Consider the following 17,363-nt stretch of genomic DNA (forward strand, 5'->3'; position numbering starts at 1 on the left):
AAAAGACTGATGTTATGGGCTGGTGATCCCTCCACTCTGAATGGGACTGAGGGAAAACAGGATATCTTAGCATACACAAAGCAGGGAGTGACGCGGCAAAGCGGTTGCCCGCCCAGCCACAGCTGGACGTGTGGCATTCTTCGTGTCCTGTTTATCCGCTAGATGCTTGAATTTTGAATGTTACGGACTGAAGCATATAATCAAAGAACTGTTTTCTGAATACTGAAAAAAAAATCTTGATGCTTTTTAAAAAATTGTCGGCAGTTTTACAGGATTTTACTGGTGTCAGAAGGGTTAAAATATTTCAAATAATTATTAGACTTGGGTTCGATAAACACACACACAGAAACAAAGGTTAACAGTCAATAAGTTAATATAAATATGCAATAAAAGGACGAGAATAGAATTTCATTATTTGGGAACACAACAGAAGGTGTGCCAAGATATGTAAACTGATGAAACATACACAGAAATGGCATGTTATTTATGGCCTAAGCTTATATTTACTTAAATCAAAGTTGGCTAGACTGGTGTGATGAACGTGATAAACAATTCTCGAAGCGGCACGACTCTTCCCGTACTGAAATAACAAGCCCACATGACGTCCTGGTGTCTTACACTGTTTCAGGAGTGAGTGGAAATGGGACTGGAAGAAGGGGAGCATTGTTTTACATGGTACTTTCCACATCAATAGCGTGACTGGTAATATTTAATAGACTTTCCTTCCTTTTCACAGGAATGGAAGGCTGATGCATAAACGTCCATGGTTTATCTGGAAGTGTGTGAGTTAGAATGCCCCCCCCCGCCACCACCACCACCACCACACCCCCAGCAATCAGGGCTCTGTCAAACACCAATCAAGTAGAACCACTCAGTGTGTAATTTCCCCATTTCCTCTTCCAGCACAAAGCAGGCAAGACATGCACTCAGCCACAGATATCCTATTAACTTGCCCAGATGTTCAACTCCCCATCCTCCATATTATATCTTCTGGCTGAAGACAGAATATCGCTAGCTGGCACAGCTCAGCTCAGACGCTTGTGGAACCTCGTGTTCCCACTCGGATTCTGTGAGAATCAGACGTACAGTACGGAGAGACGAAACGAAATACAGGGCTGAATATCTGGCCAGTCTCCGTTGGGTCTTGCTGCATCAGCCAGAAAAATGCAGAGGCCAGGTCCTGACACTGGATGAGTCAACAGCACCATTACTCCGAATTAGTGTATCAGCACTTATAACACATATTTGGCAAATAATAATAATAATAATACATTTATATAATCTGTTCATTTCAAGGAAATGGTGGGTTCAGCTGGGTCCTACTGCAGAAATAATGTTTGCAGCCAAACTTTTTTCTAATGACAGGAAAACGACTGAAAGAAATAAAAATCTAGTCAATAAAAGGCTGATATAAATCTCTTTGTTGAGAGTCCAGCAAAGTAATTTCCCCATTAGACATTTGAACTACAGAGAACTCTGAGAACTCTATCATTCACCAGTAAAATTGCCCCGTTGATTTGAAGCAGTTAGTCTTTTAATCATTACTAAGATAAAAGTTTGCATTTAAAAAAATAATAAAACACTTCCTGTTATTACAACTAAGACCAAAGACGATTTCGTAGTACAAGATTAAATAAAATTCTGGATTAACACTAAATTTGGGTACGCACAGCCAGCTTATCCCTACCCTTACATTGCCGTTATGTTATAGCTCAACCATTGTACGGCAGCTTTCAGTGTTAAAAAAAATATGTATGTTTTTGAAACTGAGATATCGATGTGTAACCTTACGAAGGAGCGCTATCATTTCAGGAGAGAGAGGAAGTCGGGCAGAGAGAAACGTGAGGGGGGCAAAGGGAGAGAAAAAAAGAAACATGTCCAGATAAAAGGCACACCTGTCATCACTACATCATTCCCTGTTCTGTCGTTATTCTTCTCTTCGGCTCTGTGGGCCAGACCTCTGTCTGGCCTCGATCCTGTGTGACAGAAAAGGGAATCTGGAAAGGGAAACAGAGGAGGACAAACAGAAGCCTGCAAAACTAAAGGCCTTCATTGCAAAGCCCCTGTTTTCCATTAATTTATTTAAACTGTGCGTTAAATAAGTTGACGCGGGGTGGAATCTCGACCCGTTGCTCACTCTCCAGGGTACTGAGCCAATCAGAGATGAGCAGAGAGGAGGAGTCACCCAAGCATTGACATTACACACACGCATATCCAAAGCCATATTTCTATTCATTTGCAGTTTTTCCCCAAACTTTGGTGCAAGATCAGTGGCACTGTGGTTGGTTGACAATGTATGGCATTCATTTTTGGGAGCAGGTTATCCACATATATATGACATTTGTTTTCCTAGGTTGTTCAGACAGTGACACCATAAATATATTTGGGTGACCCACTACCTGGGCTGTAATCAAACAAAATGTAAGTCAAGAGGTTCTGTACACATTGAAAAAAATTTCCTTGCCCGGCTAACGTTTGTGTGTGCATGGTATTGAAAGCAACTGAACTCAATGCTTTGGGTCCTTTTGTCTGGGAGATGTCACCCATACTACTGTGATCCTGGACAGAGCACAGCAGCACCAATCAGAGCAGGCGGAGGGGTTGCATAAAAGAAGAGAAAAGCAGTTTGGCCATATTTGGAAATTTGTACTTCATTAAAATGTTCACTCTTGCTGACCCTGTCCCTTTCCCACAGGTCAGTGTAAATCTGGAACAACAGCACTGTTCCACAAGTCATAGTGTTCCACACTGTTTATATTTTCCTTTTGGTAAGTTCATGATTACACAGTCATATTTACAACAGGAAATAATCCATGTGTGCGCGTGTGCATGCATGTGTGTGTGCGTGCGTGCGTGCGTGTGTGTGTGCGCGTGTGTCTGCGTGTGTGTGCGTGTGTGTGCACGTGTGTCTGCGTGTGTGTGCGCGTGTCTGTGTGTGCATGCATGTGTGCGTGTGTGCAGGGGTGCCACCAGGGATTTGAAAAGATATCCCATTGTGTCCCACCACTCCAGAAAATCCTATCTTCTAATGTTATTTGGAGGGCCCCTGTCAGTCAGGGTCTTGGAATCACCCCCTCCCTGGAAGGCACCTTTGCTTTCATATGTGTGTGTGTGTGTGTGTGTGTGTGTGTGCATCTATACAGTATGCAAGTGTCTGTGAGTGTGTGCACATTTGTTTGATTGTGTGAACATGTGTGCACGTACATTTCTGTTTGTGTGTGTGTGTGTATGTGTGTGTGCCCCTGTGTATGTGTGTGCAGATTTGCACTACATTGCTTCTCAGTGAGTATCCTGTTTTTAGTGTATTTATAGTCTCTCACATGGGAAGGGAAGTGGACCTTATTCTGGTAGACACATTGCTCCTCTGCCCTTAATCTTAATTTCTGAGTAACAAGGAAATGCAGCATCTTCCTGGCCTTCAACTCACACACACACACACACACATACACACACATGCACACACACACACACACACGCACACACACACACACACGCATACACACACAGCACCGGCATATGCAAAGACAATGGGAGCTTCATCTCTTTGTGGGGGCTCTGTGGATTAATGTTGATTCATACTGCTGGAATTCATATCTCAGAATGACTTTGTTTTGTACAGCATCTTAGTTGATTGCAGGCCACTCAGTGAAAATATTTACAAAGATATATGTATAAGATAGTATAGGGTTTAAATATAAAATTTAAACTCATGAATGTAGATCCATTGTGAAAAATTAGCCATGTGGCAGGAAGCAGTGTAGCAAGCATATTCACTTTCATTACATTTTCCCATTTCATGTAAGAGGCTGCATGTCTATTTTCTTAATTCCCTTTGTTTCATTTTAAAACCTATGACAAAAAAAAACGTTCAATGCAAAATGTCTGCTATCACTTACTTACGGAGAATGGCAAAACTGTGCACGTAACTCCAAATTATTCAAATTCAGTCGATAAAAGTTGCCAAATAATCGACTTGTGTCTATTCAATGTTATCAGTGCCTTTAAGTTGTGTATAACTGTCACTGATATTTCTCAAATGGGAATCTCTGACACCTGTCTGCTGAGTCATTTGCAAGTGCCCAGGAAAATTCCTGGAACAACACATAAAACAATGGCGGTGTCGCTGAAATAGTACCACAATGTGGTGAAATCATAATGTGTTAGCTAGGTACTTTTGAAAAAATTAATTGTTTCCTTGATTCTTTGTTGATGATTCATCTGTTGTTTGGGCTGGTAAAAAGAGATGGAGTATAATACCTATGGACAGAGCTCTATTGTAACTTGTCAGAAGCGTGGGTAGATTGAGTTCAAGGCTTATGCTTACTCACAGGTGGTTAACTTCATGTTGACAAGCTTCTCCGCTTTTAGACAAACTCTTGTGTCTACCACAAGTTGCTGCTATCCAGTTGCCATGGCCTGAATGAGGGTCAGAGGTCGAGACAAATAGGAAGTGGCCATTTACAGACGTAGGTTGTGAAGACAGGACTGATTCATTATTGGAGGGCATAGGTGGAGGGATATAGGTGAAGGGTGACAAAAAAATAAAAATGTAGATAAAGCAATCAGCATAACTCCACTTGAAAATAAAATAAAGCAAACAAAACTCTTCTGCTCACAATGCCCATTTTCTTTATTCCTGAACAATAATTAACACCGTGTCTTGCTAAACTGTAAAATTCCTGTGGTTGCTAAACGTGTACTGCACCATATATTTCATTTATATTAATTTATATATCATGAGCCAAGAGAAGTTTCCATTTAATAAAAAAGTGGGCAATCATGTTTACTAGTCTAACCCAGTTTTGTCAACAAAATGGTTCTCTTATCCAGAGATATGCCTGAATCGCTCAAAATTGAGCAGTTTAACCGAAGAATGTCGCTTTGATGAATAATAGTTTTAGTGTTTTCATAAGGACAGGTCTTTTCAGGAAAAAGTCCCCTTTTCCCTCTGACAGGATGGGAGAGTCACTTAACCCAGGCTTCCGCTCAGTGTGAAAACAGCCTCAGCAGGAGCTCCACACACACACACACACACACACACACATAGAATAAAACAAAGAAAAGAAAAAAACAGAAGGAAAAACTAAAGTTACCCTCTCCTTTCTTCACTCAATTGGCACTCAAGAAGGCAGTTTTGCAGTGAGTAAAGAATAATAAATGGTCTCATCTAAGAATACTGGGTCAGCTGAAGCTGCTCTTTGACCTTTGGGTTGAGCAAAAAGCAAATTCATCATGCATTCAATTTATCCAAACATTTAAAACCAGTTTTCAGTATTCACAAAGGATTAAGTTGATTCTGAAGATTATTCTATCTTGGGTGTAAGGGGCAGGGGGGTACAGGATAGGATGGGATAGCATGCACAGTATGGGATAGGATGGGATTGCACGGCTGGTGTTGCACATGGTGAGGTTCAGTTGAAAGATTCACCACCCAAAGTGAAATCTGCCATCTATGCCTCTGCTTCTCAATGACAGCCGTGATGCTGAATGATCGAACAACCAACGCTTCTGCATACTGTGACCCTCCCTCAAATGTTTTCCAGCCCCTGTGGTCTTCCTCGCTGGAGGGGCTAACCGTGCAGCTAGAAGTGCCACATCCACTATGCCCCCCTCTCCCAACATTTCCCCCCTCTCCTTGCCCCCCTGACCTCAGCTGCCGTGGGAAAGCCTGTGCATGGGAGCTGGCGTGTCCAGGGGCATTAGTGCAGATTGCTCTACCAGACCTCATCCACACCTGTCCCCTCCCAACCAGACAGCCATGCTCATCTTCTTCCTCTCCTGGCCTCTCACCGGCAAAGCACACCCTGGTTGGGGGTGGGGATGGGGGGTGGAGGCTGTTTGGGGAAAGGGAAGGGGCGATTTGGAGGTTGAGGTGGAGGGAGGGGGTGCGCTCAAGTGTGAGAAATTCATATGCTAGCTATACCTGGCAAAGACTTTTGCAGGTTGAAATGTTTGCGCTAAAATAGGAATTATTTTTAGTTCTTTTTTTCACTTGTTTCACTTTTCATCCGCATGCATAACACATTTAACAACAGTGCAGACTTTGAGCACAATTTTCACTTTAGACTTCAGATTCTGAAGCTTTTTTCCTGACTAAAAGAAAAATTGGTTGCAGTTGTGTTGGTCCATTCACAGCGTATGAAAAAGCTGCTGAACAAAGCTTTTGATTTCGTAATCGGCCTTAAGTCAAACATAAAGGGACACGCCAAGTTGGTCACCTTATTGCAAGTGAAGCAGGAAGCAGACAGTGCAGGAGATCCGGCCATAAGAAGGAGGGATGGGCTTGTGTGAAGGCCAGGTGGAAGTGCAGGACGAGGCCGTCAAAGCAGAGCAAGAGCAAGATAAGAGCAACAATGCCTGATCATGTAATCAACAGTGGACCATTTGTGCAACATACATCAAACGTTGTACATGCGGTTTGATTGGGCATTACGTTTGCATTATGTACTACTGTCCTGGGAAACATGAGACAATTGAACAGGAGACTGCTATTGTAAATAATGCTCTTTCTAAACAATCCCCTCCAACCTGAACAATGTAAAAGACAGCCATCAACCACAAAATTTACAGTTCAGCAGGAGACTGCTATTGTAAATAATGGTCTTTCAAAACAATAACCTCCACCTGAAAAAAAGAAAAAACAGAAAATCATTCAAGCAAATGACTCCCCTTTGCCCAAAGCACTTAGCCCGTAGCTGCTGTGGGGAGTATGTCTTTGGATGAGGGTGTATGGACGTGTGAATGAGTGAGAGGATGAGGGCATATATGCATGGTCAGCTGACTTCAAATAATGGATTTTGTCTTTGTTTTCAGTGGAGGGGGGAGGGTGGGTAAGTAGGAAATTTAGATGTATCTACACAGTTGCTCAACTCATTGACTGTTTGAGGCACAATGAGGTATAAGTGTTGTGAACCAGGCCAGAGATTGGCTGCAAGGTGTTCCGATTCATTCTGGAATGGTCTTTTGGTTCCTGGCGCTTGGAGCAATGTCACGTGCTGTGTAATATCCAGTGACTCATGGTCGCCCACAGACCACAACGGGAAGCTAGCCTAGTGCTAAACCTCCCCTCGCCAGTGTGTATCAGCAGCTAGCCTTCCTGGCTAAAAGGGGAGTAGAGCAGTAGAGGTGGAAAAAAAGGGGGGGGGGTGCTCGATTGCTGATAAAGCGAAACTCTCTCACCCACCAAGCCACTGCAAGCAGGTCCATCACACAATAGCCCCTGAGTGTGGGAATAAAGGAAGAAGGAGGAAGGAAGCTGGGTTTGCTCCATCTCGGGGAGCGATAAAGATCAGCTCTGCGTGGCAGGATGCTTTTCCCAGGTGGCCAAATCGCCCTGGGACACTTCAGCGTGACCTCATAACACAGTTTCAGTATTTATGGGCAGAAGGGGGTTATTCAAGAAAGCCCCTGGACCTTTGGACAGGGCGGTCTTTAGGACCCAGAAGTCCCCTAGCATGAAGAATGACTTCTTCCTGTCATTGACAGATATGGTGCATGACTAGAAGGCTTTGCCAAGGCCCATTTTCACCAATGTCTTTTTTCACCTTTTTTTTGAGTTTTATTTGATAATCTGGAAATTAGAAACAAAATACTCTTGAATTTCCGAAATTTCGACTTTTTTGAGATGTGATGCAAGAAAATCAATTTCCTACAAGTATGGTTTGTGTTGCAATTCTGAGATTACATATAATACTTTTCAAATATTGAAGTACTTTTGAGATTGCTTTTGCTGGAAATTTAGCTGGAAGTTACTGTAAATCACTTGATTTCTCAGTGCTGCAAAAATGAAAGCTTTCAAAGCCCCTGCTGCCATTGTAAAGCCAGTAGGCCATTAGAAAAGGCAAATATTGAAAATATCCTTCAATGCACACAAAGACTGCCTGGGCCAATCAAAAACATACAAATACTCAAATAATATGAAAAACCACATAAAAAAGTAAACTATCTATTTAAAGACGAGACAAGGGCCTGTTTGGCAACCTAGGTTGCCAAAACTAGGTGATACTGGACTGTGTATACTTTATAGCATTTGCTAATTAGTGCAAGCTTGTAAATCAGAGGTCTGGCTGGTATACATATAGTTGGCACACCTCACATGGTTTGTTTGGTCCAAAATCATTGCTGACTTTAAGGTGAAAACTAAAACTAGTGTACCATCTGGCACTACAGTTCTAGGGTTGTAGACCCCTACTGAAGATTGTCCCTGCAGCTTTTCCTGTTCTGCTGTGAGGGAAAGGTCTTAGCCATTTAGAACAACCTTCAGGGACTGCAGATGCAATTGGGGCTGTTCACATGCAAGATTGACACAAGCTTGGTTTAGTCCTGGTACTAAAGCACAGGCTTTGGGATGTTGGAAAAGCCATTAATGTCTGAACAACTGTTCAAACAGGCCTCTCCCTGTGCTGCTAGTCTTTCCTTTCCTATAGTAGAGTGGACAGGCCACCCCCAACTCTCCACACGCCGAGGTGAGAGGTCACTTCCTGTACAAGGCCTGGCTTAATCTGAGATGGCTTTCAGCTGTTCTGGAGCCGGGAGCCAGAGGAGAGGGGGGAGGGGGGTGCACTGGCTTTCAGGCCGTTTCCCTCTCAACACTCTCCCACCCCAAAATATTGTGGAAACTTCTTTTGTAGATTGAGCACTGCTGGATGTATTGAGAAGTTAGTATTTTTCAGTATGCACTGTAAAAGCTGTTATCCAGTGGTTTAGGCTGTTCTTATTTTTAATTTTTTTTGCCACCAGATGAGTTCAGGCTTATTTAAGCTTCTCTTAGAAATCTTTGGGAGTGACCAAACAAGCCAAGTGAATGCATTGCTCCTGTCAAAGGAGATGAATGTTGAAAGCAGTAAGGAGCGTGCCACCATTGCAGCAAATACATTTTTTCTAATTTCAATAATCAGGAAAGCTTGCAGTGATAGCCTATTTCTTACCTTGTGTCTACTGAACTTAGCGGTTGATGGTGTTATCTAATTTGCTTTTTGAATCCTAATATATAAATTATTCTGTTGCTCAGCAGATAAACCTGTATCCCAAGTAACATGCAACTCAGAAGAAATTACTGGGATGGGGACTTGACATGGGTAGGAGATGGGGGTCCTCGCCCTGAACTCCCCACCCCCCAAAAAAAGTTGCAAAGGTCTGGGTCCTCAATTCCACAAATCCCCCCTGAGAAAGGTGTGTGGGAACTGTAGTCCTGATACACTCACCCGGGAGTTCAAAGGGATGGCTCAGGCAAGGTGTGGGTCCCTCCTGCTGGACCCCGCCCTTGTGCGCTGCTCGTTTGGTGGGTCAGTGTGAACATGTGCCAAGCTTTTTCCCAGCCCAAAAAGTGTGCAAAATGCCATTAACAACCGAGATAGAGGCACTTAAAAGCCAGAAGACCGTCATCTGGTTCCTGCCTTTGATTTCAGGGACAAATGTTGCCCACAGAACAGGACCTGAAACTTGTAATTCATTCAAGCTTGTTTACTTCCTCTGTTCTGTGCAGAACTGTACTGCACTGTTCCTGGCAACTTCACTTTTTTCACAATAATTGATGTACTGAGGGGAAGATTACAACTGCAAAGTGGTTATGTACCTCAGATTTGAGTGCAGCGGATGACTACCCCTGAATTTACCCTTCTTTCCCCAGATTTCATTTGTGCTCAGCTTATCAGAAAGCACAATGACCAGGATATGTTTTGCATTTACTTACGAAAAGTCCAGCCTTGCTAACCTGTAATTTGCAGATGTTTTCTGAACTATGTTTCTGGGGAAAGTCTGGATGAGTTGGCCAAGTTTCACAAGGCAATCCCATGCTGTACGTACGAAATTCAGTGGAAGAGGAACTCCAAGGTGACACTGTCAGCAGAGTGATGTACAAAACATGTACAAAAAGTGCACGAGGAAATACTTTGCATATATATGATGCCAGCTTAGTATCCTGTAAGCAGACCTCTGATGATTTGAAGCTCTGACAATATGGAAATAACTCCACACAGACAATGTCTTGGGGTGATTAAAAATGATGGCCATATATTTACAAAAGAGCTGAAAGTCACAAAGTCAGGTGTCTTTTCACTAAAACAAGACAATACAGGACCAGGCTTTCTGAAGAAGTGAAGATAAATATGTAAATTACTGTAGCCCCTCATTAGAAAATAATCTGTCAGACAGTTCTAAAATTGTGTTACCTGTTCAAGTTTGCCCTATTTATCAGGCCAAACATAATATGTTCTCAATGAAATGGTGCACTAAGTATTTGATATCAGGAAGAAATATCTTTCTTTTCCAGGGCATGTTTTGTCTTGTTAATGTTGTGTATTTCCCCCATTGCTTGTCCCACAAACAGACTTGTGAACAGAAGTGTTTTATCTGAAGGGATTTGATCCAGGCATTATAAGAAAAAAAGGTGCATTGTAATGAAAATGAGCATGAACCTTAGGCTGGTGTGATTCAGGGAAAGTTGGATGAATGGAACTTCTCCCCAAGACCAATTCCCATTTATTTCTGCAGTCACTACTGAGGAGACCAGGAAGTGTGAGGTTCCCATCCCACCACCTCCTGCCATGCACTTGTATAGCCGCCGGGGAGGCGAATCCAGAAAAGGAGGGAACAAATGCATACGAAAGCAAAGTGTCACAGGCCTCTTAAAAGGCCTGGGGCTGAGAGTGAGAAGTGTGCCTAGCGGCAGGGCGTGAAACCCAGGTATAGGTGTGATGAAGTGTGCCTGCAAGGGCACACTCCAAAACAAGGCACACAAAGCACTGCCGGCCATCGAGAGGCTGGGTATTTTGGCTTTTCTCCCCCCAGCGTGTCTGAATAGAAGCAGTAGAGGTGGGAAAGGGGGGGGGGGGTAAATTACCTCTCTGTCACATCAAAGGAGGCTGAATAAAGCACCCCAATTTTATCCCAACTCTCTCCCAGGCCATCACCTCATTTTATTGAGGGCTGAGAAGAACAGCCACTTCAAAGGCAGAGTTCCCAACTAAAAAATACAAAGCCTAGTGAATGAGGTGTAATAGCTGCGTCTAATGCAGTCGTTGGGGGCCTTAATGCACGGAAACCAGTTCCCAGTTTGGTGCATTTTTTACTAACAATCCTTTCAGATCTTTGAAGAGCCAACACATGATAAAATATATGATCCAAGTACATACTGATTATATATCAGTTTATATTATATACTATCTACACATTGTATGTAAGTATTTGGAAAGTGACACAATTTTTGTTGTTTTTGGCTCTCTACTCCAGCACATTGGATTTGAAATTGATTTGATATGCATACATAAAGCTAGCTGGATTGGCTGACAGGGCTTCCTGGACTATGAATGGACTATCTTGCTCCACCTGGGCCATCAGCAGGCTCAATACCTCCTGCTGGCCAGGGAACCATTTCCTGTATTTATGGGAGAAGGCGACTTCAAGAATCCAAAAATGGGAGGGGCTAAGATGTCCAATTAATGACTCACTGATTGCAACCAATCCATAATGTCTTGCCAAGTAGTTTGGTTGGTTCACAGGAGTTTCTGATTGATTGATGGCTCCACCCACTATGTGTTCCTGGAAGCCTCACTTTCCCATTTCTAATGTCCTCTGCTGGTCAGGGCTAGGGGGCAGTATTGACTAACCTGTTTGGGGTTTCTCAGTGACCACCTACTTCTCACACACACACACACATATATGCACGCTTCACAAACTCACTCAGGCAAGTAGCAAAAACAAGTGTTGCAGCAGTAACTCCCACCCGTCTCCCCCCACCATGTTCCCACTTCTAGACCTGCTTTACTGCACTAATCCTCTGTTTTAGGGCTCATGTGTACAGGATGGCTAAAGTTACAGGGGGTGAATCCTTTCCCCCTCTCTGCTGAACCCATTAGGAATTACAGCAGGTTGACCCTCTGTGTCACATCCCTCACTATCCTCCATAACCCTAACCCTGTCCACATAACCCTATCTCTCCCTTCCTGTCTGCCTGTTTAGTAAACACCAATGACATCATCCTCACTGGGCAGACTGCTGCACCCGGTACAGACTAGGGGACACATTTGGTTTTACCATTGAGAGGCAACCTTACACCCTCATCAGGCCCCGCTTCCCTCATCGCTGTTGATGCAAGAGTCACTATAATCTTCATGACTTAATGGGGAGGATAGGGGACGGGCTAGAACAAAGCTCAATGTACATCTCTGCATTGGCTTTGTTTCTGCGGGTTCAACTATTTAGTTTTATTCCTTTGTTTAAATATAAAAATAGTCAGTCACCAACAAGTTCATTATGCATTGCTCAGGCCTTCTCAAGTCTACCAAATCAAATATATCAAAATCCAGAAAGAAGCTATCAACTGATCGTTTGGAATATCCGTCTCCATTTGGAATATCACAAACAAAGTTATCACTGCCTTGGAGCTCATCCAGGAGCTAAACGGCCTCCAGACTTCTCACATTCTAACCTTAGTGATTAACGTGGAAAAAGGTGTCATTAGCCCCTACTGTCTCTCCCACGGTTCACTCTGTTTGTTTCTCCCTCCTCTCCTTCTTGGGTTATCGCTTGCCCTGTGTGTGATGTCTGTGGTTATTTCTTCTCTGCCAGTAGTGGTCACCTGTGATGAGTGTACATTAAAGTTGCAAACTTAAGCACCCAGCGCACCACTGACCATCTCATTCACATTTCCAATAGGTTCCCTCCTCTCAGCAACACACCAGCTGAGAAGACTGTTGAAAGCGTTCTGGTAATTAGGGACTCTATTCTAAGAAATATGAAAAAAGAAACTCCAGTGACTAGTTGTCCAGTGCAATCCTCGGTCTACAATGACACAGAGCCAAATTTCAAAGTGCGGGCTAAGACTAAACACTTTTCCAGAACTGTTATTCACATTGGCAGTAACAATCAGAGACCAATAATGCTAATTATAAATTGTACATGAAGTAGCGAAACAGAAGTCTGACCCAGTTATCTGCACTTGCCCCATCCATCTCCTCATTCAATTGTGTTCACCCCATCTCTACACACACACAAACACAACTCTGTTGTGTTTACTCTCTCTCTCTCTCTCTCTCTCAGAGCCTTTCCTCAGGGCCAGAGCACTGCACCAGGGCTTAAATAACAGGAAAGCCCAGGTCGAGCCCGCCTCCACTGGAGGCCGGTTTTGGAAGAGGGCATCCCCTGTTTGACATTCCTGTGAGGGCCTGACAGCTGCTCCTTTAGTCTGTGCAGCGATTCGTCAGGCTGGTGATGACTGAGAGCTCTTTGACCTCTGATCCTTTTGCCGGGGCGCTAAGCTGCCAACTGTCGTCAGGAGTCAGAGGAAACGATTTATTCTCTTGAGGTCACAGACCCTTTACACACTGAAAAAGGCAAAGAAAAAGTCTTGATGGCTCAAAATAAACTTGGACACAAAACCAAATGAAAGAAATAGGGCATGTAGAAGGGAAAATATGAATGCTCTCGGGTGGTCTCTGTGTAGCTTGTGGAGGTCCACACTCACAATCGCAGCACCCATATGAGAACAGGAAGTGATGTCATCCCATTGTCAGTTGTTTTTTTTTTAAATGAATGATGATTCATAACACAACTTAAATGGATTTATTTTGGCCTGTAAATTTAAAAGTGTATTAATGTGACCTTTCAGTGATACGTCAAGAGTTGACTCATCCCAAACAAATTATTTTATTTACTTGTGCTAAAATAAATTAGGCTAATGAAATCTGTTTACCAGCAGTGATTCAAGATACTGGCTACATCCGATGCATAACGTTCTAAAACCAAAAACATGCATAAATCTAAAGTACTTCCAGGAGCAGTGACTGAAATTATCATGAATATAGCGTCAACAGTAGTGTTTTTCTGATCAATGATGATTCATAACACAACTCAGAAGTTCTGCGTCCAGTCTTCTACGGCTGGGACCCCACTAATTTCACCTATCCATTTATTCGCAGCATGCTGTTTCTGATAAAATGTTGCATTGAGAGGGCAAAACATACATTTATTCATTAAAATCAAGAGCAATTACCAGCTTGTTACAATTTAGCAGTTGCATAATGTGGCTGGAACAGAAACCAACATACATAGGGTTTCCCAAGGATCCAGTTGAAGAGCCTGTGAATTAGACTCTTTTGAAGCAAAAAGCGGTGGCAAAATCAACAAGCATACGAGACTCAATAATGAGCCAAATTTCCTTGGGCCTCTTCCTTACCAGCAGTGTATCTGCATGCAATCTATTGAATCATAAACAGGAAAAAGATAATTAATTTGTTGGGAAATTTTCCTGGAGATTTGCTGGTCTGTTAGCACGAACCTCTGATTCATGATAATGGTTTGCGCAGCATCATCCCGAAACCTGCCTGTCTGTGTGTGCCCATGGCTAACTGTACAGGACACTCTGATGGACCAGCAAGGCCCCTCCCCCAAGAGGCAGCGTCAAATTCTTTCACTTCTTGTGGAGCCCCCTCCACCCTCCCCATACCCTAATTTGCTGGTATAGCACAGATCTCAGTATACCGGATGTCTTTGTTTTGATTGAACATGAAAACAGTACAAAAATTTCCTTGGGATATCAGATAAAATTCCACCGACTTCACAATGGATGCAGAGATAAGGATTCCTTTGCAGAGATTTCCCCTGGTTGTTCAGGGCAGCGCAGCCTTTGCCCTCTTCAACAATTTGAAAGAAAACATCTTGTTTATCTGGAACAGCTTTCAAATGCTTTCAGTTCTGTAATATATACGTATGTGTTTGTTCTTAAGGGAGGGTTACACTTGGAAATCGGCAAAGAGCTGAAGTTTGTGGACTTCGAAATACATACGGACAATTTCTTTACAATTTTGTCAAGACCTGGTATACAAATATTTAAAATTTTGAATCGTTGCCTAGGTAGCATGATGATTTTGTCGACTGGACTTAATTAGAATTTTATCTGAAAATAGTTTGGTCATCCATGTTAAAGATCTGTTTGATTAGCAATAAAGCATATTGTGCTAAAGGGGGAAATATGACATGCCTATGTATGTGCGTGTGTGTGCTGCCTGCATGAATGCCCTCAGCCGCCATTTTGGCCCTCAGCCATTCTTCAAAGTGCAACAGAAAACAAAGAAAGACAAACAGCTCTACGAGCCCTTCCAATCTTTCAGGTTCATATGGTTTCCTTCTCCCACGTGGTCACAGGAAAAACAGGATGCATATTAGAAATCAACAACTTACAGGATTGCAGCAGATGAACACTGGCCTGGGCCAGGAGGAGGGTACGTGGCAAAAGTAAGGCATGTCCGAGCCATAGCAGTCTATGAGTCACACATCAAAGTGAAAGCCACTTGACTGTGCGGTCCAATCCTCAGCCATTTGTGAGGAGGATCGTAACTGCACAAATATGACAGGTGCTGGGGTGCTTATGGTTGTCATGGACGTGTAGGTAGGACCCAAACGCAGAGTAAAAAAACACAAACTCAAAAAGGGAAAATGAACAAAGACTTTGCTTACACAACAGGGAACAAAAAAACCAGGAAACCAAAAGGCCACGCAGGGCACTTCCAAAAAACCACAAAACAGAAAACTCAAAATTCAAAACACACACAGAGCAGAAACCAGGCAGGAACGAACAGGCAGAAATACACAGACGGAAACACAGTCAGAAACACACAAGGAACCAGCAGCCGCGTCGGGGGAACAAAGAACTTAAATAGACAAGACACAGGTGAACTCAATACATAATCAAACGAGAGGGAAGGGATAACGAGAGGCAGGTGGGGATGATGATTAAATAACGAGACAATAATGGAAAACAATAATGCAATTAACACAGGGGAAACCAATGAGGGAATGAACAGAAATACAAAAACTGAGAAGTGCCGCCAACTGGCAGCCCAAAAAGGAAAAATAGAAACAAAAAGACAGAACCATGACAGTGGTAGTGATGCAGAATGTGGATATTCGTAGGTTGGTACTATAGAGGCACAGGGGTGCCAAGGCTTGTAACCAGAGGCTGCAGGGTCAAAACCAGACCTGGGTCAAATATGTATTTGTTTTGGATTCAAATCCTTTTCTACGCTTTACAGATCTTGTGTGGTGTGCTGGAACCAATGAAAAATTCTCTCAAAAAGTGCAAACCACACCTTCTGGTCATATTGGCAGGCTCAATTACACCAGGCAAGATCAATAGAGCGCAGTTCACCGAACAGTATTTGAATCCAAAACAAATACGTATTTGACCCAGGTCTGGTCAAACCCCACGTGATGCCCTGCTGTTATACTCTTAAGCAAGGCACTTTGCCTGAATTGCTTCCAGAAAATATCCAGCTGTATAAATGTATGTAAAAAAACAATTATTTGAAATGAAGTATGAGTTATGTAACTTTCAGTAAAATGTATAATCCGGAAATACCAGGTTCTTTGTTATTCTGGATTTTTTTATTGTTGTGGTAAGATCTGTATCCCTGCATCATTAACAAACTTTGAATGTCCTCTATTAGTTAACAACCCAGGTTCCTGTCATGAGCTAGTTATACTACATTTCACCAAGATAGAATCTGTCCTTTCAAGCATAATGCACTTAAAAAGTTACCACTAAAATTTAATGGTGATTTCTTGATTCTGTGCAAATGGTCATTTGAAGCTATAGCAAATGTTATTTCTTTACTGCACAGAAAAACATTTTAACACAAGCATTATATATATGTGTCAATTATATAAAGGTCAGTGCTGAGTGTGGCACACCTTTGGCTATGCTTGTGTATGTGAGGTATGCAGAAACACTTGCTCTGGAGGCTGGCAAACAAAGCTAAAGGTCAACATTTTTTTTTAATTATTATAACCATAGTTTGATGTTTATGTATATATTTCCTAGCAGATTAATTGTGGTAACTCCCTGAACAACAACACACAAGTAGGCAATGTATCTGCCTGCAACCTCACGCCATTACAGATTTAGCACTGTTCTAGAACACACAATCGAAATAAAGTGACAAGGAAAGGTTTGCAGATGTTAGATTTGACAGCAACTGCAGCCTGCTCACTCATTCTATGTTGTTTTTACTGAGGCCTGAAGAGGAAGTGTTGTTCCACAGTGTTTTTACTGAGCGGTCGAACAAACAGCGAAGAGAAGTGGCCATTTTGAAAAGGCCAAAAACAAATACAAGCCACACAGGAAGGCGCAGTGAAGGATTTTTTTTGTGTCCTTGTTGCTTCAATCTTTGCTGAAACAACAAGTGGGGCCTGAGAAAGGAAGTAGGGAAGAAGCACGCCATACGGGCCGACGCCACACTCTGGGTTCGGCCACCAGGAGGGGAAAATGCCCAAGAAAAGGGGGGGGGGGGCATAAAGTGTATTCCGGAGTTTTCCTGTCACTGTAACACTGGAATCCTAAAAAAAGCCTGGAACCTCTGCCTGGGGGT

General features: G+C 42.8%; 1 long non-coding RNA gene across 2 annotated transcripts; it reads right to left on the bottom strand.

Moving 5' to 3' along the window:
• Positions 1 to 835: 835 nt before the first annotated feature.
• Positions 836 to 15,624, bottom strand: LOC135236519 (uncharacterized). Of its 2 annotated transcripts, XR_010324600.1 has the most exons (4): positions 15,600 to 15,624; positions 15,178 to 15,286; positions 1,896 to 1,976; positions 836 to 1,067 (listed from the first exon to the last, which is right to left on the bottom strand). It is a non-coding gene; the product is annotated as an uncharacterized LOC135236519 (long non-coding RNA). The 2 variants fall into 2 exon arrangements; XR_010324601.1 differs by lacking the exons at positions 836 to 1,067; positions 1,896 to 1,976 and adding an exon at positions 12,693 to 13,322.
• Positions 15,625 to 17,363: the final 1,739 nt, after the last annotated feature.

Source organism: Anguilla rostrata, chromosome 12 (assembly GCF_018555375.3).
Source record: "Anguilla rostrata isolate EN2019 chromosome 12, ASM1855537v3, whole genome shotgun sequence".
Lineage (NCBI taxonomy): Eukaryota > Metazoa > Chordata > Actinopteri > Anguilliformes > Anguillidae > Anguilla > Anguilla rostrata.